General features: G+C 41.0%; 1 long non-coding RNA gene across 1 annotated transcript in view; it reads left to right on the top strand.

Annotated features, from left to right (window-relative positions):
* The window catches only part of LOC141378748 (uncharacterized), a 45,368-nt gene extending 40,184 nt beyond the window's left edge, over positions 1-5,184 (top strand). Inside the window, exon 3 of the long non-coding RNA XR_015515167.1 lies at positions 1,065-5,184. This is a non-coding gene — a long non-coding RNA (uncharacterized LOC141378748). The remainder of the gene's footprint in view (positions 1-1,064) is intronic.
* The last annotated feature ends 17,460 nt before the right edge of the window (positions 5,185-22,644 follow it).

Raw genomic sequence — 22,644 nt, 5'->3', positions numbered from 1 at the left:
TGCCATTTTGCTGTCGTTGTTGCATTCTGGTCGCGGCACGTAAAGGCCGGTAGGTAGCAAGTTTATTTGTGTGATGTGCGGTCTCTCTCTCTTTCTCGCGGAGTTTCCTTTTTTTTTAACGCATGCATAAACTGACATTTATAGAGTCAACACTTCACATGAGGGGTAGCTGATGAGCAAACAACATTTAATGCTGCCAGATCTTCATTGCGAACTTATTTAAAGAGGTAGTTGTTTTATAATTTTAATAAACCGTTTTTAGTATTGTGCTTTAATGATATTATCCTTTTTATTTCTAGTGCTATTACGGGATCATTGTTTGCTGATTGTTGCCTGAGTGTCAGCATGGGAAATTAAGGATCTTAGAGGTATTGTTTAAAACAAAGAAGGGTTTTTATCTCTTAATGCATGTTTTATTTATAGGATGTTTTATTGTGTTTGATTTCTTTATATTCTGAGTTTCTGTGTTGTAATAAACTGTGTTTCCCCTTTTTAGGGATGCACGGTTGCCGTTTACTTTAGACTTACAATAATATTTTTGTTATTGAATCTTTGTTGTTGACTTTTGTTGCATGCGAATTTGGGTTGTTTATTATGTTGCTAGGTTGACAACAATTTGTATTTTCCTTTGTTAAACTTTTCTTTCTTTTGTAGGTTCTGTTTTGGATTTGCTTTACCATCAGTGGCCACTGGGTTCCCTGCACTGTGTGGATGGCGGTGGAGAAAAGGTGGTTGGGATTGTGTGGTGATTTGGTCACTGTTGATTTTTGTGTTTTTTAGGTTGCAGTGTGATTGCTGTGAGCTGAGTGTGGTGAAAACACTGCTGCTTGGGTACCTCATCTGTCCTCACTTTCTGGGTAACCGGTGGCCATTAGTGGTTTGTTTTTTTCTTTTCTTTTATTTAGTTTATTTACTTTTTTTCCTCCTTATTTGCAATAAAGATGGAGACAATATGTATATTACAACTTGTGGAATAAAAGATAATTGTCCTTCTAATTGTAAGTCACTTCATTTACCCTCTGCTGAATCATTAACACTGACAAAAGTCATCTGGTCACACATAGAAGGAAATATATATCATATTTTCTCAGCTTACAAACCCCTCTCAGGTTCATTGGACCTCAGAAATTATAAAAGGTCCACATGTGACCTCAAATTAAAGCTGAGTAGAGTAATCCAGTGTCTTCTTTGGCAGAGTAGTGCAGACTGATGATGATCATTGTCAACGACGCTCAGAAGATATGCACACAGAACACCTTTTCCTGTCAGGTGTAAGCATAGTCAGATGATCACATGGGGACACTTGTCAGGATGTCTTGTCTGGATCCTAATGTCCATTTCACAAGATGTATGTCCGTCTCTGGCTTAGCAAGCCAAGTAAACTCTGATATCGGTGGGATTTAGTATATCTTGTGGAGGGCGTCGTCAATTCTCCAGTGTTTGTGTTCCACACTGAAGCTGCCTTTACCTTCATGCACAGAAAATGATTTGCAAAGGAGAGCAACCCATGAAAACTGAAAGAGGCATTCATTGACGATGTATAACTGGTGACAGAACAGCAAAAGAATAACCATGGCAATGAGAAGAAAAAACATATCTGGCAAAACTGGCATTTGTCATAGAGGTTATATGGCAATATAAGCATGTAGTAGTTCAAATATCAGCATTTCAAATGAAAACTCAATGTCCGAAGACAAAATAAATGACATATAATGTAATGTTTGCTCAGAATATAATGTAGGGAAAGTAACAACATGATAGGGATTATAATCTTTCTGGTGTTTAGAAAGAAAGCAAATAAAAATAAAATAAAAACAATTTGGTTGATTGTGAAGTGGCCAAATTAAATCGGTTTATGTTAAAAAGATAAAGTATATGCTTTGATATACAGGATTTAAGAGTAAGTGAAAAAAGTTTTGAAGAACAAGACAAATAAATGAGACCCCTGGAATGATAAAAAAATATTGTAATATATGTTGATTCCAAACCCCTCTCTGATAGTAGGAGCACCAACAATATAAATGAATATGGTGTAAAAACAAAAATGGGACTTTTAATGTTTCTGGAAAAATTTACGTGTCTTTGAAAAAGTCCACCAGTAATGAATTCAAACCCCTCTCTGATAGTAGGAGCATCATCTAAAAAACATAAAAGACACCGTTAATGTTTCTCAAAATATTTGTCTTTATCAAAAGTTTGGTTGATTTCAGGACTTGCTTTTATAGTAAGAGTATAATATAATTAATGTGATCAAATTCAGAAATTTCAAAAAATTGACTTGGTGATGACTTAACTGTAAAAATAAAAAGTGATCAAAAAAGGTTAATATCATGAAAGTCCATTCAGTTTTTAAAAACAAAAATTGCTGTAAGCATAAAAAGATTCAAAAAGGTAAAAAGCAAAATGGTTTAGGTGAACAAAAAGTAAATGGAAATTTTCCTTATTGGAAAGCACACCGCTGATGTAGGGCTTTCCAATATGAAAATATTTTAGTTAAAAAGAAGAGTTTAAGTTGACTATGTGTAGAGAGACAAATGGAATTGTTTATGTGATTGTATTTAACTGTGTGAATGTGTTGGTGTGACCATGCTCCGACCAAAGGTAACAAAAGTTACTATTGACAATTGTGATGCAAATTTGGTCCTGTTGTTTTAACAGGAAGCCCTTGAAATGTAAGATTGGGTTGTGATCAGGCTCAAAGATCCACACCTTGGTTTGTTATTAGAGCATGGTAAAAAGGACAAGTGCATTGATACTGAATCCTGCTGAAAGGAAAGCATTTTTATATTAATGCAATTGCGAATAACACTGTAGCCAGGTGGCAAGTTTTGTGCTCCTGTTTTATGGTTCGGCTGCAGCTATATGGAAAATAGCAGAGCAGTCCACTTATAGGAGACAATCAAATCCAACATTAACACAGTTCACTAGATATTGTTTAACAATTCTAGTAGTCTATGTATACATGTAGTAGTACAAACAACTATTGTGTGTTTATGAGGAAGGCTGCATGTTTAACACAATCTCAGGTTTGAAAATGCAAAAAGGATCAGTGCAGTCAGGGTGTAATATTATTAGGTTATTTCTATTGAGCTGTTAGCCCACTAGCAAATGACGCTAATAGCTGGAGACCTTGCATAGCCATATTTGTCAACTCGGTAATCGTTTTACTTTAAGTTGAATTTTGGCTGCTTCTAGAGTGTTGTTCTGTGTCCTTAGATTGAGACTGTCTACGTCTCAGGAAATAGGGCGGAGGTCTGCCTCTGTTCAGAGACCAACACTTTTGTTCAGTGTGGCCCATTTTTAAACAGGAACAACAGAATCGATCTTGTTTCTTGCAAGGTATTTTGCTAGATTGTCTAATAGCTTTAACATCTTCATGACACCCTGATGCTGCTAATTCACTATGCATTTGTCTGCGTGACTCGACCTTTGTTCCCCAGTTCACAATGTCTTCAAATGTGTTTTTTGGAGGACTAGCACCAGCCATGAGCGCTTTCTGAACGTGGGGCCCTGCATGTTCAACCAGTAATCCCAAAAGAATTGGATTGTTGCGTGTAACATCATCTATGCCAGAATATTCTTCAAAAAGTTCAAACTAATTTTCTGCATATGTTTCAAACGATTCTGCAATATTCTGTTTCCGGTTGTAAATCAACTCCCATTCAGCAGGGCTTTTACCACGCAGGTCACAAAGGCAGAGTTTTAGTCTGTTCAAGATCTCACTCTCAGACTCATTGGGGTGTATTGGCTGTATAATTGTGCCTTCAATTAAGACTTGTGGGGCCTTATAGATTAGACCATTTGGAATTGAGGTTAAAACAATTTGCCAAATGTCTTTTGGTTCGAGTTGAAATGCATATTTGTGCCTAACAACTCGCCTCCACCATGGTTGGAAGGGCCCTTTAAGAGGGAATGGTCCAATCTCTGCTTTAAACGAGTTACATTCATGAACTGTTAAAGCACGTTGAATGTTTGTCTCTGTGCCGTTTGGGTGTTTCATAACCTTTAAAGCTGAAACAGGCACCTTTTGCAGAGATATATCACCAGCTTTCTCCGATTCTGAAGTCATAAGCTTGTTAGCTTTTGTGTTTCTGACAGGCATTAGTTTTTGCACAATCAAATTGTTTTTCAAATCTTCAATTATGTCCATGTATTTCTCACATCTTTTAGCCAATGCTAATTGATCCTCTAGTAGTTTGTCTAGCTGTGATTGGAGGTGTTCAATTTTTTCCTGTGACTTTTGTGCTTCAGAATCTGCTGTGACCAATTGTTCAGTTTTCTCCTTTAAATTTGCAAACACCTTTTTTAGGTTATTGCGTATGATAGAGGCATTCAGGTAATTTAAAGCCTCAATGATTTCTTTGTGTTTACATTTCTTTTGTTTGATGCCCACTGTTTTCCACCATATGGAAATGTCCTCACTAGTAGAGTCCAAATCAAGGCCTTTTCTAGTGAGTTTATACAGTACAGGCTCAACATTTTCAGTCCATAATGTAAACAGATCATATTCGTTATAAGTATTCCACTCCATTTTGGAGGACATTTACTTGGATTTCACAGTGAGATGATTACTTGGATTATTCTGTTACTTCTAATTCCTGTTTCATACAATTCATGCAAATGGAGACTTTCCCTACTAAGCCATGAAGCAATGAAAACAGACTTACCCACTCTGTGGTTAGAAGTTCAGCTTTAAGCCATTCAGAAGAGTTCTTATTCTGATGACCATCGTGTGTCCAAGAGTAAAATAATCCATTTCCAGGATAAGCAAGATTAGATAAGATTAAAACTCGCCAAAATTATATCGCGTCGGGTTCGCCAAATTGTAAGGCTTGAAACTTACGCTGCTATTCTGAACCAATAATCGGAAACAGGAAGCAGCTGAAGGATGGCGTGTTTAAATCCATTATTTATCTGACTCCATTGTAATTAATCTTACTCCATTAAAGTTGTTATCATCATTGATAAAGAGAAAGAATCTCTACGTCTTAAAGCAGGCAAAGTTGTTTATTAAGTTACATGTTTAAATATACAGACATTAGAATGAAACAAACTAACATACTGTATAAAGAAATTAGCTGTAACGTATGCACTGCTGAGCAACAAAGACAGTGAAACTGCCTTTGTTAGCATATGAGGCTACGCACCAGTGTGCGGGAGATGCAGAGTAAAAGCCATTCTCCCAGATCAACAGTTACCTTTCTTTCTTATACCCTGAGCAAAGCATTGTCAAACATGAGTGAAAACCAACCCCCAAAACCAGCTGAACATGAGAACAAAGTTGAAGAGATGAAGTGGGGGAGAAGTTCATTAACATACTCTCCTCAGGCCATGACCCAACAATAGTAAATATATTGTAGATTGAAATACAATTAATTAATGTCTCTGTTGATTTCATCATTACAACACTGAAGTCATAAACTGTCAAATGACACCAAACATGACAAAGTTATCTGAAGGAAGAACACAAGCAGATGAATTGTATGGTGAAGAGCACATGGTTACTGTAAGCAAATGGCAGAGATGTGTATCGGAGCTGTGAGGAACTCTGCCTCACCAGGAGGACCCCTCCCATGCTTGGAATGTCTCAGTAGTCCTTCATTAGCATAGAAGGAAATATATATCATATTTTCTCAGCTTACACAGATAACACTGTAAACTGACTTATTTGCAAGAGTGGGATAATTTTTCTGAAGAATGGCAGGCAGTTTAACTAATCTGGACAAACAATAGGCTCAACTATCACAAAACAATAACAGATAACAAAAGTTCACGCGAACTTTTACTATTAAAGTATTATTTTTATGTCTTGAGGACTATGTAAACATGTGTTATGTGATAGCTTAAGTGGCACATAACTAAAGAATGTAATCCTATGCCTCCTCTCATATTGACGAAATCTTAACAATCTAGTTTATTCTGCAAAAGTAATTTAAATGGTTATTTTCCCTTTAGTATTTATTGTTATTTAGACCTATGTTCTTTACACTTAACAGCATAAGACTGAAACTGTATTAGTATTAGTAATGTATTAGTAAGTATTAGATGTTGAACCACTACATAAACCAATAGGAACATATTGCAGTGCTACCATGGTTTCAGAACTGCAAAATTTAAAAGTTAAATTTCCAGAAGTACAAGATCTCTGTTTTTTAGATACTAGCAGTAAAGAATCCTGAAATGTGTGAGCCCCTGTTAAAAGAACACCAACATGAGCATCTCAGTCTTTGAGAGCAGAGAATTGTCAATAAATAAATAAATAAATAAATAAGGTTCATGAGAAGCAATATATAACATTGTGAAAAGTTCCAGAATTGTCAGACTACGTTTACACAACAACAAACATTAGTAGCGTTGTTTGTTTTTGCACTCCCCTAACCATGTAATATGCACAAGCATAATGTCATTATTGTCAAAGATTTTTTATTTTATTTTTTTATTTTATTTTAAGTTTACATGACCATGCAATGGCATAATTTTTAATATAATACAGTATATATATATATATATATATATATATATATATATATATATATATATATATATATATATATATATATAGTTTTCAGTCTTAAAAATTATGTTTCCATGTAAATGAACAGTCCGTGTAAATGAACAGTTAAACAAAAATGTTTAATGATTTTGGCTGAAAATGTTGTCATGGAAACAGCCCCTCACTCTGTATAGAGTAAGACTGAAAACTTTAGCTGAATGTGCTCAACATTTAAGTACTCCATTGGCATTGGCATTGCATAAGAAAGTGTCATGCTGTGGTGTTAAATGAAGGGACACACTTTGGAACACAGAACCCAGAAAGTTCTACATCAGTTCAAATCATCACGATTTCAGCCATGAGGAAATAACTTTTCCTCACTCTTTGACTTTTTGCTACTCACACTTTTTCCACCACTGCTTTTGGAGGACTTTTCTTAAGTGTGCTGCATATTGAGAAGGCCAACCTCTGTAAGAACCTTGTATGTGATGCTTTTAATTTATTTTAAATCTGTGTGTCTAGACTTTTCTAATTTATTTTCATGGGCAGTAAAACAGCAAGTTGATTTTAGACTTCCTTCTGGAATTAATGCATGTTGACAGATTATTAAAGACTGAATGGCCAGATTTCACTAAGTCATTTTTTGTTGAAACAATTACTGTCATGGTTTTTTTTTTCTTGGAATGACTTAACTTAAAGTGCTGTAAAAATTTTGAGGGGAATTTTTTTTTTTTAATGTACTTTATGATATGTTGCTATATGGCTACTGCGCCACTGCTTCGCCCATTTAAATATTTTCTCCAGTAAATATTATAACAAATAAATAATAAGTCTAGTATATCCAGAAGCATCAGAATACTGTAGATACTAGCAAACAATATGTACATATTATACTATATACTATACTACACTTGTCTTATCTGCCTCAGAGCAAACTTACTTGAACTGTCTCCATCACTGCTCTTATCAAATGTCCAATCTGCATAATTCTCATGGTCACTAAAACCCATCTCATCCTCACTTTCATCTGCAGCAAGAGCCAGTTCTGTCCTTTTCTTCTTTCACTTAACATAGAACATGCCCAGGTAGCAAAGAATTCTGGCCCAGATTTATCATAAATCTGGCACAGCAGGCATTCATCTGGCACTGGCATACAGCATATGGGCCAAACATGGCCCAGGTTTGGCAGAGGTGCACCGTCGTTAAGGTGGTATGCAAGACATGGGCCAAAATGTCAAATGTAGTATTTGGCCCAGATATTACAAATGTATATGTGGGCCGCTATATTTGGTCTATCTTGACCCACAATAAAATCCTGTTATTTATTTAAAGCAATTAAGAGTAAAGAAATATTTTAATTAATTCATTCATTCATTTTTATGTCGGCTTAGTCCCTTTATTAATCCGAGGTCACCACAGCGGAATGAACCGCCAACTTATCCAGGTTTTTTTTACGCAGCGGATGCCCTTCCAGCCACAACCCATCTCTGGGAAACATTCACACACACACACACACACACTACAGACAATTTAGCCTACTCAATTCACCTGTACCACATGTCTTAGGACTGTGAGGGAAACCGGAGCACCCAGAGGAAACACACCCGAATGCAGGTAGAACATGCAAACTCGACACAGAAACGCCAACTGACCCAGCCTAGGCTCGAATCAGCGACCTTCTTGTTGTTAAATACACAACTAGATTGACGTTATGACATACCATTGTAAGTCTCATTTTATTTAATGCTCAGAATCTATGACTTGAAGGGAGACAAATCATACACAGTTTTATTCAGTATCTACTCTATTAATCTTTCCAGCAAACAATGAGCTGGTGGACTCCCTGTATTTTTTGGAACAATTTCAGCAACTTGATATAAGCAGACCACCATTGGAAAACCTTCTTGGGTGGCACAACCGCAGTGGCTTAATAGGAGTGGAGCTAAAATTTGCTGTTGGTCAGCAGGAATAATGAGCAACAAGGTTGAGCAGAATCCGCCTGTTGATTGGTGGTCCACCAGACGCCCATTTGTCTTGTGTTGCGTAAACACACACACACACTGTGGTGGGGAAGGCGTGATCGAACACCCAGAAAGGGGGGAGAGCAGGCGGAGACACCGGCGGCTGGTCAGTGGTCTAATCATAAATAATTATTAACACCTGTGTTTTCTAGTGATTGGGCCGGAGAGACACCTTCATAAGGGGAGGAGAAGGAGAAGCCGGGAGAGAGGAGAGCCTGTCGAACTTCAGTCTCGACACGCACACACATACACAGAACATTATAAATAAAAATTGTGCTTACCTGATATCGCCGACCCTGCCTTCTTCTTCCCACGAAACGAACGTTATTACAGTGGTGCCGAAACCCGGGAAGAAGAGGAGACTTCGCTGCCAAGATGACCACTCCGTCAGCTACTCCATTCGCGGAAGTGATCCAGGCGCTCGCGGTCCTCCATCGCGAACAACATGAGGCGCTGGTGGAGATCCGGGCGGACCAGGACCAGCGGTTCCGTGCTTTGGTGGAGGCCCAGCGCGAGGACCGCGAGCTCGTCCGGAGACTGCTGGACCAGGGGATCCGGCCCGCGTCGACATCTGCCGCCCACCCTCCCATCTCCCTTCAGAAAATGGGGCCTCAGGACGACCCGGAGGTATTTCTGGACCTCTTCGAGAAAATGGCGGAGGCGTGTGGCTGGCCACGGGCCGAGTGGCCGGTGAGAATCATCCCGCTGCTGTCAGGCGAAGCCCAGATCGCGGCGCAGCAGCTACCGGCCCAGAATCTCCTGGACTATGCTCACCTGAAGCGAGCCATTCTCCAACGGGCCGGCCGCAACCCGGAAGAACAACGCCAGCGGTTCCGGTCCCTGGAGCTGAGAGAGAGCGGCCGGCCCTTCGTGTTCGCCCAGCAGCTCCGCGACGCCTGCCGCAGATGGCTGATCCCGGATGGCCAGAACATCGACCAGGTGGTGGACTCAGTGGTGCTGGAGCAATTCATCGCCCGCCTCCCCTCCCGAACATCGGAGTGGGTCCAGTGCCACCGATCTTGAGACGGCCATCCAGTTGGCGGAGGACCACCTGGTAGCGAGGTCCAGGGTCGGCGATACAACCTCTCTCTCCTCTCTCTCTCTTTCTTCTTCTCTTTCTCTCCCCTCTCCCAGACCCAGACAGCAGGGACCTCCTGTGCCAGCGCCGAGGAAGCGGGGCTCTGGGGCGGATACCTCTCGCTCGATGCCTCGGTGGGGGGGATATCCGGAAAGGGGTGGGGAAGCACGCCCTCTAGTGGTTTCTCCAGCCACAACAGGTTTCTCTCCGGCTCAATCGGTTGGACCAACTGGCCCCGGGGGTGCAGTGGTGAGGTCTGGGCCGACGTGTTGGCGGTGCGGGGGCGTGGATCATAGCCCCGAGAATTGCTCCGCGATGGAGGTGGGGGCTTTGATCCGCGTACCCGACGCCCCGGCTGTCGCCCCCGGTCGCAATGGGCTATATCAGATACCGGTGAGTATAAAGGGGGATAAATATCAGGCCTTGGTGGATTCAGGGTGTAACCAAACCTCTATCCACCCATGCCTGATGCAAGACACGGCATTGGATAAAAGCCGCACGGTTAGGGTGAGGTGTGTGCACGGTGATGAAATTCACTACCCGCTAGCGGCCGTAGAGATCCAATTTCGGGGTCAAAAACATAGCGTAGAGGTAGCGGTTAACCCGCACCTCAAGCATCCGCTGATTTTGGGAACAAATTGGCCTGATTTTAATAAACTATTAGGGGTTTTGACAGCGGGTGCCTCTTGGAGGAAAGGATCGACGGCTAGGGGGCGGATCGCTCAGCTGGGGGAATCTCCGGTGACGTCATCGCGCTCTGACTCAGAGGGAGGCCTGGGAATTTCCCGCTGTAAGGACTTCCCTCTGGAGCAGTCGCGTGATGACACGCTGAGAAATGCCATCGAGCAGGTAAAAGTGATCGATGGGCATGTCCTCCAGCCTGAGCGACCACTCAACTATCCCTATTTTGCGATCATTAAAGACAGGGTGTATCGAGTGACCCAAGACACTCAATCAAAAGAAGATACCACCCAATTATTGGTTCCTAAAAGCCGTCGGGAAATGCTTTTCCAGGCGGCTCATGCAAACCCTATGGCCGGACATTTAGGTCAAGCGGCCACACTAAATCGCCTCATGGCCCGTTTCTTTTGGCCGGGCATTCACGGAGACGTCAGCAGATGGTGCGCTGCGTGTCCTGAATGTCAGCTGGTAAATCCGCCGGCCACCCCAAAAGCGCCATTGCGCCCGTTACCATTAATGGAGATCCCCTTCGAAAGAATTGGTATGGATCTCATCGGGCCATTAGAGCGATCCGCACGCGGACACCGTTTTGCATTAGTCCTAGTGGATTATGCAACCCGGTATCCGGAAGCTGTAGCTCTCCGCAACATCTCCGCTAAGAGTGTTGCGGAGGCTCTCTTCCGCTTCATCTCCCGGGTGGGGATTCCCAAGGAAATCCTCACCGACCAAGGCACCGCGTTTATGTCACGCACTTTGCGCGAATTATACGAATTATTGGGCATTAAATCGATTCGGACTAGCGTCTATCACCCACAAACAGACGGACTGGTGGAACGGTTTAATCGCACACTTAAAGCAATGATTCGTAAATTCGTTCACGAAGACGCGAAAAATTGGGATAAATGGTTAGAGCCCTTGTTGTTCGCCGTGCGGGAGGTTCCCCAAGCCTCTACTGGGTTTTCCCCATTCGAGCTCCTCTACGGCAGACAGCCCCGAGGGGTGCTGGATGTCGTCAGAGAGGCTTGGGAGGACGAGCCTTCTAACAGCAAAAATGAAATTCAGTACATTCTGGACCTGCGAGCAAAACTCCATGCACTGGGGCGGCTATCCATGGAGAATTTGCTCAAGGCTCAGAATGAACAACGCCGGCGTTATGATAAGGGCACTAAACTACGAACATTTTCACCGGGAGATAAAGTGCTTGTACTGCTGCCTTCTTCTAGCTCTAAATTACTCGCCAAGTGGCAAGGGCCATTTGAGGTCACACGGCGAGTGAACGATCTCGATTATGAGGTGGTACGAACAGACAGGAGTGGGGCACGTCAAATTTATCATATTAATTTATTAAAACTATGGAGGGAGCCGGAGGACGTGGCGTTAGCAACGGTGATTACAGGCGAGGATGACCTGGGACCGGAGTGCGTAGACTGTAATCGGTCGAGTGCTCTGGTCGCCGGGGGTGATCATCTCTCGCTCGCCCAGCTAGCTGACGTCCAGCTCCTACAAAATGAATTTAAAGACGTGTTCTCACCCCTGCCCGGTCGCACTAATATGATTCAGCACCACATCGAGACCGAGCCAGGCGTGGTCGTTAGAACCCGCCCGTACCGTCTGCCTGAACACAAAAAAAAAGTGGTTCAGGAAGAATTGGGGAAAATGCTAGAGATGGGGGTAGTAGAAGAATCACACAGCGACTGGGCGAGCCCGATCGTCTTAGTTCCTAAGACAGACGGCACGGTCCGGTTCTGTGTAGATTATCGTAAATTAAATGCCGTATCAAAATTTGATGCGTATCCAATGCCGCGGATTGACGAGTTGCTCGACCGGTTAGGCGCTGCTCGCTTTTATTCGACATTGGATTTAACGAAAGGGTATTGGCAAATTCCCCTTTCTCCAATATCCCGAGAAAAAACTGCCTTCACAACGCCGTTTGGATTACACCAATTCGTGACACTTCCATTCGGGCTGTTCGGGGCTCCGGCGACGTTTCAGCGCCTGATGGACAAAATACTTGCCCGCCACTCAGCATATGCCGCTGCGTATTTGGATGATATCATTATCTTCAGTAATGACTGGCAGCGGCATATGCAGCACCTGCGGGCAGTATTATCAGCGCTGAGACGGGCAGGACTCACGGCCAACCCGAGGAAGTGTGCAATTGGGCGAGTGGAGGTAAGGTATCTGGGCTTCCACTTGGGTCATGGGCAGGTGCGGCCACAAATTGATAAAACCGCTGCTATTGCAACCTGCCCGAGGCCCAAGACCAAAAAGGAGGTGAGACAGTTTTTGGGGCTGGCGGGATATTATAGACGATTTGTTCCTGAATATTCGGCCCTCGTCAGTCCCTTAACCGATCTCACTAAAAAGGGGGAACCAGATACCGTCCAGTGGACGGAGCAGTGTCAACAGGCCTTCACCAAAGTTAAAGCTGCACTTTGCGGGGGGCCGCTATTACATGCTCCTAATTTTGCTCTCCCCTTTATTTTACAGACGGATGCGTCCGATCGGGGTTTGGGGGCGGTGCTCGCCCAGGAGGTGGAGGGTGAGGAACGGCCGGTGCTGTACATTAGCCGCAAATTATCTAACAGGGAGGCGAAGTACAGCACCATAGAAAAATAGTGTTTGGCGATCAGGTGGGCCGTCCTCACTCTCCGCTATTATCTCTTGGGCAAGGAGTTCGTCCTCTGTTCGGATCATGCCCCCCTCCAGTGGCTCCACCGCATGAAGGATACCAACGCGCGGATCACCCGTTGGTATCTCGCTTTACAGCCTTTCAAATTCAAAGTGATCCACAGGCCGGGCGCGCAGATGGTTGTAGCGGACTTCCTCTCCCGGGCGGGGGGAGGTGGGGGGAGCTGCAGGCCGGACGGCTGCCCGGCCTGAGACGGGCGGTGGGGGTATGTGGTGGGGAAGGCGTGATCGAACACCCAGAAAGGGGGGAGAGCAGGCGGAGACACCGGCGGCTGGTCAGTGGTCTAATCATAAATAATTATTAACACCTGTGTTTTCTAGTGATTGGGCCGGAGAGACACCTTCATAAGGGGAGGAGAAGGAGAAGCCGGGAGAGAGGAGAGCCTGTCGAACTTCAGTCTCGACACGCACACACATACACAGAACATTATAAATAAAAATTGTGCTTACCTGATATCGCCGACCCTGCCTTCTTCTTCCCACGAAACGAACGTTATTACACACACATTTGAGCTTTTATGTAAAAATGGTTTTGTGATGCCGTCATATGGCCACACAAGACTGAGGGTAACAGACACACACACACACACACAAACACACACACGCATTCACTCAGACACGTGCGCTTACACATACACGCACATTCGCTCAGACACCCACAAACACGCACATTCGCTCAGACCCAAACAATACTCTCCTGCTCCTTCACTAGCTGACAAGCGCGCACCTTGCTCAACTACACGCATACAAACAGGTTTACTTTGAATATGTCTTTTATATTATTTGTTTGTTTAATTTAAATCATTGTTTATTTTGAGTAATTATGTCTTGTATTTTGTAAGTGTCTTTTATTTAGAATTAGTTTGATTAGTAAATTATTATATTTATAATTGTTGTTTTATTGTTTCACCTATGTTGTTTAAGTGGATCCACCGTTTGTGTATAAATATTCTGTAGTTGTTTCATTTGGCAGGTCAGTTTGGTTGTGTTCAGACTTCCTGAATTTCTGTTATATTTTTGTTGGCCTCAATTTGTTTTCCAACTAGTTTTTATGTTGGATTATTATTTTAAGTTAAATAAATATTTTTTGGTCTTAATTTTCCTGTGTCCTCATGCCTTAATGCCGGGCTATCTCACAGGTTTGTTCAAACAATAACAAATGAGGGGAGGGATGGGGTTATATTTCAAAGCTATTTACTTGAGAGCTATGTTTTCCTTTATTTGTTTTTCAGTTCAGATATCTCATCAGGTTTATGGTATGCCTGATATATAATTGAGTATAATCGGCATGGTAGTGAAAGCTAATCCGGTGCCTCATAATAATGTCTCCCAGGGGCAGCATATATTGTGAACAGCAAAGGGCCAGTTGATCGTTGAGGCACTCCATACTTCACTGGCCTGACCTGTGATGAAGCTGGAGAGGAATTTAAAGGAAAGTGTCTCATGTAGGTTATCTTATTGTATTTTTATTTTTGCTAAATATATACAGTAGTTAATGCAATTGTCTGAGCGTACAGTCAAGGTAAAGTGAACACAAAAATACAACAGACATTTATATTATATATATATTTTCAATAATACATTTATATCATTTTATTCTTTTCTACTGATATTTCATTTTACAAAGTAACTGCTGTACCATGCCCAATAGTTTAATAGTTTTTTAAATGTTTTTTTTTTTTTTTTATGTGGACCAACACATCAAATCAAATATACTGTTTTACAAAACTTTATTTCCCATAATTGTGTCATATATGGGCAGCACAGTGGTGCAGTGGGTAGCACAATCAACCCAAAGCAAGAAGTTTGCTGGGTTGAGCCTGGCAGAGTCAGTTGGCATTTCTGTGTGGAGTTTGCATATTCTCCTCGTGTTCACATGGGTTTCCTAGGGGTGCTCCGTTTTTCCTCACAAGTCCAAAAACGTGGTATAGATGAATTGGGTAAGCTAAATTGTCCGTAGTGTATGTGTGTAAATGCGTGTGTTTGGATGTTTTCCAGAGATGGGTTGCAGCTGGAAGGGCATCCACTGCAAAAAACATATGATGGATAAGTTGGCGGTCCATTCCGCTGTGGCAACCCCAGATTAATAAAGGGACTAAGCCGAAATTAATGTGTCATATCACAAAAAAATAGGAGAACGTATGGCTTGGTGGCTCAGTGGTTTGCACTATTGCCTCACAGCAAGAAGGTCGCTGGTTCCAGTCCAGTGTTTCTGTGGAGTTTGCATGTTCTTCCCATGTTAGCATGGGTTTTCTCCGGGTGCTACAGTTTCCCCTTACAGTCCAAAGACATGGTTCCCCTTCGGATGGGGAACTTCAATGCTATAGGGGATTTCGTTCAGAAAGCTAATCATCTGAAAGAGTATGTAAACGGGCCAATGAATTGGCAGCATCAGCTTGCACACCTGATACCTGTTGCAATCAATTTAGCATAAAAGCACAGCCAAAGCAAGATGAGGCATCCTTTTTGCTTCAGAGACTTCTAGATCCTACAGAGAGAGTCGATGAGGGTTCCTTCTGCTGATATCCAGCGATTTTGAGCGCACAGGAGCAGTCTCCTGGTCCAGAGTGTGTACACATGGCGGCAGACAGTCGAGCTGGGCTTCTCCCTTGCCTGGTGTTCTTTGGGTCCAGTCCTCCAGATTGGTTTGTAAATTACACTTTCACCTAAAAGTGCAACAGTAAAAACAGAATTATTAAGGTGTTTAACTTGAGTTGCTTTAAACATTCTCTTATCTTCTCCAATACAATGTACAATGTAAAGTTTCATTAACAAATTTTGTTTAATTTGAAGGACAATAATTGTTTATTTTTCCATACAGTACCTTTGCATATTGGTAAAACCTAATTGATAACAGAAGAGGCAGCATGGTAGTTTAGTGGTTTGCAGTAGTTAGTGAAAAAGCTGGATTCTTAAAAACTTTTAACCCTTAACCCTTTAATATTTCTTGCTTATACCTGTTGTTTTTCAAATTATCACCTAAGAATTATAGGAATTCTATCTGACATTTTTGTCAAAGTTGAGCTATTGACATATTCTTATTAAATAACAATTTATTTGCATTATGGGATGTTTTTTTATTATAAGTTTTTACATTTTAAGAGTTTTTATTTAAAAATCAAATGTTACACATACTGTTTGCTACAGTATATGGAATGCAAAAACTTTGAAGCTTAATGTCTCTAAATCATTCAGATGTAGATAGAACCTTATAAATCGAAGGTGCAGAAATGTTCCTCTATATTTAGTTCACTAAATAAAATCTGTCCACCTTGTCATCTTGTTTTCCACTGTCATATTCAACATTTATGAAAATAAACTAATTATTTATAAGCAAAGAGCTAACATTGTGTAATTTCTTAACTAACCAAAAAGGGCCAGTTAATATTGTTTGAAAGTTTGATAAAATATTTTAAAAAGGACATGCAACGATTGCATACCTTTTGGGGAAATAAACATTTTGTCTATTATTAGATTATTATAAATAGACTTTTTTCATAATCTAAAAAGTTGGGGTGGTAAAGGGAAACATTACCTTTTTGAAAATATAGTTTTTATAAATACACTGCAGTGAAGAAAAAATAAACACAGCCATCAATAAAAAAGCTAGTTTTCTATTGGAGCCAAGAAACAACGTGATGTAACATCATATCTCGCGATAACTGTGTATAAAAAACTATATAAACTGTGGGCTTTTGAACATTGGTTGTTAGAGCTGTAACGATAAACTGCTTCAATTTGAGAACGTCGAAGACCTCAGCTCCTTTTTTTTAAACTTAAGAGACTGTTGAGATTAGACGCAACTTTCCACACCAAAAAGCACGCAGATTATAAAGGGTGACCAAGTTTTGGCTTAACCCTCTCAAGGCAGGCATTGCTGATTTGCAACAGTTAAAAGCATAGACTTTGCTTGTTTCTAAAATTTAATTTGAGCCTGAAAGGGTTAATAATTTTGGTTTTCTGATGAGTGTGCTGTGAGGTAAACCAGATGTCTGAACTCATCTGCAAACATACCTCACCATTAAAATTAACCTTTAAATTGACTGAATACATTTAAAAGAGTAAAAAATAAAGGGATTAATAGTGAAGCTAACTATTTATAAGAAAAGAGGTCTTCCAGGCTGTCAAGGAATGTGCTTGTAATGAATGGCTGTAAATGATGCGCCAACAAATGGCTTTGCATTGTTCACTAATGAATGGCTGTAAATTATATGCGTTTGAAAGAGAGTTACATGCATGGAAACTGAATTACTAGCACTGGAGTGATCGCAAAGTGTGGTTAGAGTGAACACCACGTCTTTGTACTCGCCTGTGGATTGAATAAGACTCTACCAATAGAGGCAGGGAAATTGGTGGGAGGCCTTTAATCTGACCCTAAAAGCAACTACAGAGAGGGCTGGATCTCAACAGACTGGCCTGGCTTAGCCTTGTTACCCTATATGTTTTGTTTATTTGTGTGTGGTCTGGACCAAAGGGAATGGGGATTTTTTTTTTTTTATTTTTAGAAATGAGATTGAATGAAAATGTAAATGCTGAGAAATTTGTGAACGAGGATGCATGAGGTGAGAGATTTTAAATTTTAAAGAATGAGAAGAGTGTGTGCTTAAGGATATTGAGTGCTAGAGATGTGCGAGAGAAAGTGAGTATTATAATTAAGAGATTAACATACAGATATATTATTAATTGAGTAGAGAATAATTAAAATAGCACATTCTGGGCTGGAGGGACAAAGCAAAAAATGTAGTAAAAGTAATTTTTTGCATGTAAAAAGTTTGTTTTATGTCCCATGACCTGCTTGTGAGGGTAAAGACACTTAAACTGTTCCTCCCAATTAAAATAAGTACAAGTAGATAAGCGAGGTTTTGATTCCAGATAAAAAAAAAAAGAATAGGTTACGTATAAATGATCTGTGTTTGCTCGTTAAAAGACCTTAATAGCGACAAATGTAGTAACTCAGATTTGGAAAGTTTTTGATGATGTAGGATATACAAAGAGCAGATTTAGATTGTAAGAGTGAGTTCTGAATGTGTGGTGACAGTTTAGAGATTTAAAGCGGATTATAGGGAAGAGAAGTGCGCAAGGAAATTCCTGTGGCAACCACTTCAGTGTGTCTGTGAGGCTATAAATTCTGTACTAGTTGACAAGCAGAGCACAGCCCTCTTGCACCGTTCCATAAGTGGGACCTGGCAGAGACGAATGCTCACTGTGTTACACTAAAGCGTAGTTCACACTACAGGATTTTAAACATCAGCAAATCGCTGTGCTGTTCACACTACATGACTTGACTTTGAGTCTTTTAATCTCTGTGGTGTTCACACTACGCAACACTCCGTGAACGATCCACAAGAGGGGGGTCACACACTACATGATCTGACAACAACTCATTCCCCATCAGCTCATTCAAGCTACCAAACCACAGCCAATGAAATTTTGAGGGAGGAGTCGTCAGAAAAAGCTGAACACTATTGGTTGCTTGTGTGCTGATGACATCACTGACAGCGTTTCAAGCTTTGGAGAAAGCATTTAAAAACATCGTCAAATCAGCTGATTTATCAGCGGATTAATCACTCATTTGCAAGGTTCCAGTGGATAGATACACAGAGAGTTTTTGTAATTGTATAACTCTTTGAAATAAAACTAACATATTTATAACACCCTGCCGTTTTCTAACTATCAGTGTATTTCTTTCTGACATTGTTATTTTTTTTATTACAAAACAGTAAAGAACTGAGCATTTCTGCCTTAAATTATCATATTGGTCAAAATGACTGCATGCATGTCTGATACTTTTCGCTGTGACTTTAAATGTGTGTCCATTTTCTTGCCTGGCAACTTCCTGCTAACATAAACAAAACTTTCTGATAGCAAAAACATCAATTTACTTCAGATATCTTTCAAAACAGCATATTCTGTGCTGTTAAATAGCTCCTGTTTGAAAGTGATAATGAAAGCCAAGACCTTTAAGTGTTTTAGTATCTTAACTACATATTTATAGGCTGTATTACCAAAAAAAAATTATATTTTTAGGGTAATGGTGTCATTAAATATGATGCCAGACATTCAAAGCTTAATTTTTATATCTCAATAATAGCTTTGAATGTAAATATGTTGTGACAGTATGGCGTTTTATATGAGAACGGTCAGAATGAGCAGTATGGTAATTCTAATAGTTACAGAATTCTAGTTCCACTGTTAATATAGCCTACTCTCATGTCTGTGTTAACACAGAATGAAGCGAGTGCACCGATGCCCATTCTGACCAATCACAGATGTTTCTGCTGAGCTCCTGAACACACAGGCATTCAGCTCATGCTGATATGCTCTCTCATTGGCTGCAGCTCGTCACTACATCTGACCACACGTGGGGTTGAGTCGGCCGACTGCTCTGGAATATTTAGCATGCTGAATGTTGGATTTCCATCTGTGATGTGTCGGCGACGCGTCAGCGAGCCTCGTTGATGTGTTGTTCAGTAGTTCACACATGAAGAGCGCCGAGCGCCATGCACCCGCAGATTTCTTCCTGATCACAGCCCGATCTGTCTGCGAGCTCGTTAACTTCCAAATCGGGCTCAAATCAGGCTTAAAATCCTCTAGTGTGAACTAGGCATAAGAGAAATGAATGAATGACTGAATGAGCCCAGTAGATAAAAAATAAACAGTAGTTTTGGAAATCCCAAAGACGTAGTCAGTATGCAGGCAGAGGTCTTACAAGGTGGCAACAAATCAAAACAGGAAACCGCAAGAATCAAAACACAGGAAAACAAACCAGGAGAAACACTTCATAATGTTCGTAACAAAAACAAGACTCGGCCATGTGTGAATGAAAGTGCAGTTGCACAAGACATGGAGCATGGAACTGAAGAGTAGAGCTGTAATCGCGCCATAAAAATTAGGCCCAATGGTGGCCAAACCAGAAAAATTCGACCCGAGCCCGTCAGGTACATTTTGTTTGCCAGCTTTTTAAAAGCCCAAACCTGTTTATAGCTGGACATTATTTAAATGTGCACAGGCACACAGCTCTTTTGTGTTTTTTTTTCAAGAACGAGTCATTTATATGTTTTAACAACTTATTGGTAACAAATGTAGGTTGTAGGCCACTTGGAAGTTGGAACAAAGAAATAAAAAAAGTCCTTTGTAACATCGTAACATTTCAGCACTCTAAACAGGCCTTTTAAGCTAAATGATAGAAATCAAACCCGAACCCCCCCACGAACCCGTCGGGTCCTGTCGGGTTCGGGCAAAGATCTTTAGCTCTACTGAGGAGGGCATGGAGCGTGGCACTGTGGAAGGCTTGAAGCATAGAGCTTTGGTTTGGGTGGCTCGCAAAAGCGAAACTGTAAAAGAAAAATCTAAGCAAAATTACCAACAAAAGACTAGTGAAAATTAAATTAAAAACAGTATCCCGAAGCACCAGTCAAAAGCAGTATCCTAAAGCAGCAGCATCATTAGAAATCTCCCACGTAGCTACGGGTTGTCAAATGAAACCCAGCCGTATCACTTTCGGTCTGTAATAAGAGTTTATTTCTATTAAGTATTAGTTAACTCTATCAGACAAATTTCATGAATGAGCTATTAAAAAAAAGGCTTTTAAAAAACCTACCGCAAGCAGATGGTCAGTTTTGTCCTTTCAGAGGAGCAAAAAGAACCCCAAACATACAGGGGGAAACAGACTCGCTCAAATGTTGATAAATAAACTGTAGAAAAATTTGTTGGGTTAAACAACTGACGATTAGATCCTTGCATGTAAACTGGATGTCTGTACCTGCGAGTGCAGCATTATGTCTCTGAGTGTGCAGCCTTAATTCATGGGAAAGACTTGGTTCAAACCAATCAGCGCGCTCTATTGTGTATGCGGTGCAACTTCATTAATATGCATTATAGCTTCGAAGACAAAGCTTGCCAAAACAAGTGGAAGAAGAAATGTTTGGAGCCACAGGTTGTCAATGTTGCATTTATATAAGTGCTTCAACAAAAGTTTTGTTTTCATTTCCCGCTATGAGAGCGCAGCTGGACTCAGGTGTGAATTACAGTGCACATGACAGAAATACATTTGTAAGAAACATTTTTTACACAAGAGCTTTTCGCATCTGGTAATGGTGAAATCCCGATATGCTGCTCGTCTCCCTTTAAAAAAGACGTGGGTCCAGTTGCTATTATTAATTGTCCTGTGATTTGGTAAGCGATCTTGGAGTTATTTTGGAGCAATCAGTGGTCTTTGTTAGTTTATTCAGATGGCAAAGTTAGTTTGTATCGTCAGCAGTACTTTTTCAATGTTTAAAGATATACCTTAGTCAAAATGATTTAGTTACTAAGTTTACAGTACGTTAATATCACTACAATATTATGGACTGAAAGATCTGCTGTAAATGTGGCTCTCCGGGTGTAAACATGTAATAACTGCAATCAAACTATTACCGTTGTGTACATTTTTTTGCCGCAATTTGTGACAGAATAGTCTATGCACACATGGCATTCTGTCGCTACCTACCGAGTGCATCTTACAGAGAAATGCAGAGTTTTTTTCCCAACGTTTCCAAACGTTGTTGAATATCTCTAAGATGGTTTAAACAGATTATGGCGAGGAAATCAGATGAATCACTGGTTTGCAATGTTCCAAAACGGATGGGAGATAAATATTAGTGTGGGCGTTTATTTATTTATTTAGTTGCAAATGTCAACTTTTGTAATAAGCTGTTGGGTTTGTTTGGATCGTTTGGTATTTTGTCAAGTTGCCTTGCAGGTTGCTTTTTTTTTTTTTTTTTCCAATAGAGTTAAATTAACATTATTTGTGTAGTGCTTTTCATGATACATATATTTTCAAAGCAGTTTTACTGAAATAAAGCATGTTTCTAACTTAATAATAAAAGTAATGTGATTAACTGAGGTTACTATGTCAAAATAATGTGTCACGGTTTATGGGTCTGGGTGTTATGCCATGAGTGTTTGTTTACCTTTTGCACTGGCAACATGCTCTCAAATCAGCTGACTTAATCAGCATTCTCCGGCTGATAGGATTGGACGATGATTATGGAAGCATTATAAATAATCTGAGTTTTTCACTCCAGCTATCTCTGTCCTGAAGCTCCCCCCTTTTCCACCCCTACTTTACTTTACTGATAGGGCAACACGGTGGCCCAGTGGCTAGCACTGTTGCCTCACAGCAAGAACACCGCTGGTCCAACCTATCAGGTTAGTTGGTTTTTCTGTGCGGAGTTTCCATGTTCTCCCAGTGTTTGCGTGGGTTTCCCCCGGGTTCCCCGAATTCCTTCCACCGTCCAAAAACATAAACCATAGCCAATTGACTAAAATGAATTATCACCCAATACAACCTTAGTTTACACTTCTCACGGTGAAAAGCAGGGGAGCTTTCGAGACCTACCTGTGCTCGAACTTCCCTCTCGCCCTTCTAATGGGAGGGAGCCCTGGGCTCGAGGATATTACAAGCTCAGGGCTCTCTCCCAAGACAGCATGCCAAATACGCTTTATTGATTATCAGCGTGTGTGAAGTGTGAACTCTTGAAAATGACAGCTGTCCTGAAATACAGCATGTAAAAAAATTTACAAATTCATCAACTAATGCTTCAGGCTACCATGGGTGCTATATACATTATATTAATAGCCAGTGAGTGTGAGACCATGCAAATGAGCACTCACATCCCCGCTCTGTCTACAGATGCTGC

The sequence above is a fragment of the Danio rerio genome, chromosome 18 (genome assembly GCF_052040795.2).
Source record: "Danio rerio strain M-AB ecotype USA chromosome 18, GRCz13ab, whole genome shotgun sequence".
Lineage (NCBI taxonomy): Eukaryota > Metazoa > Chordata > Actinopteri > Cypriniformes > Danionidae > Danio > Danio rerio.
The sequence above is the reverse complement of the archived record's forward strand: the minus strand, read 5'-3'. Positions and strand labels throughout refer to the sequence as shown.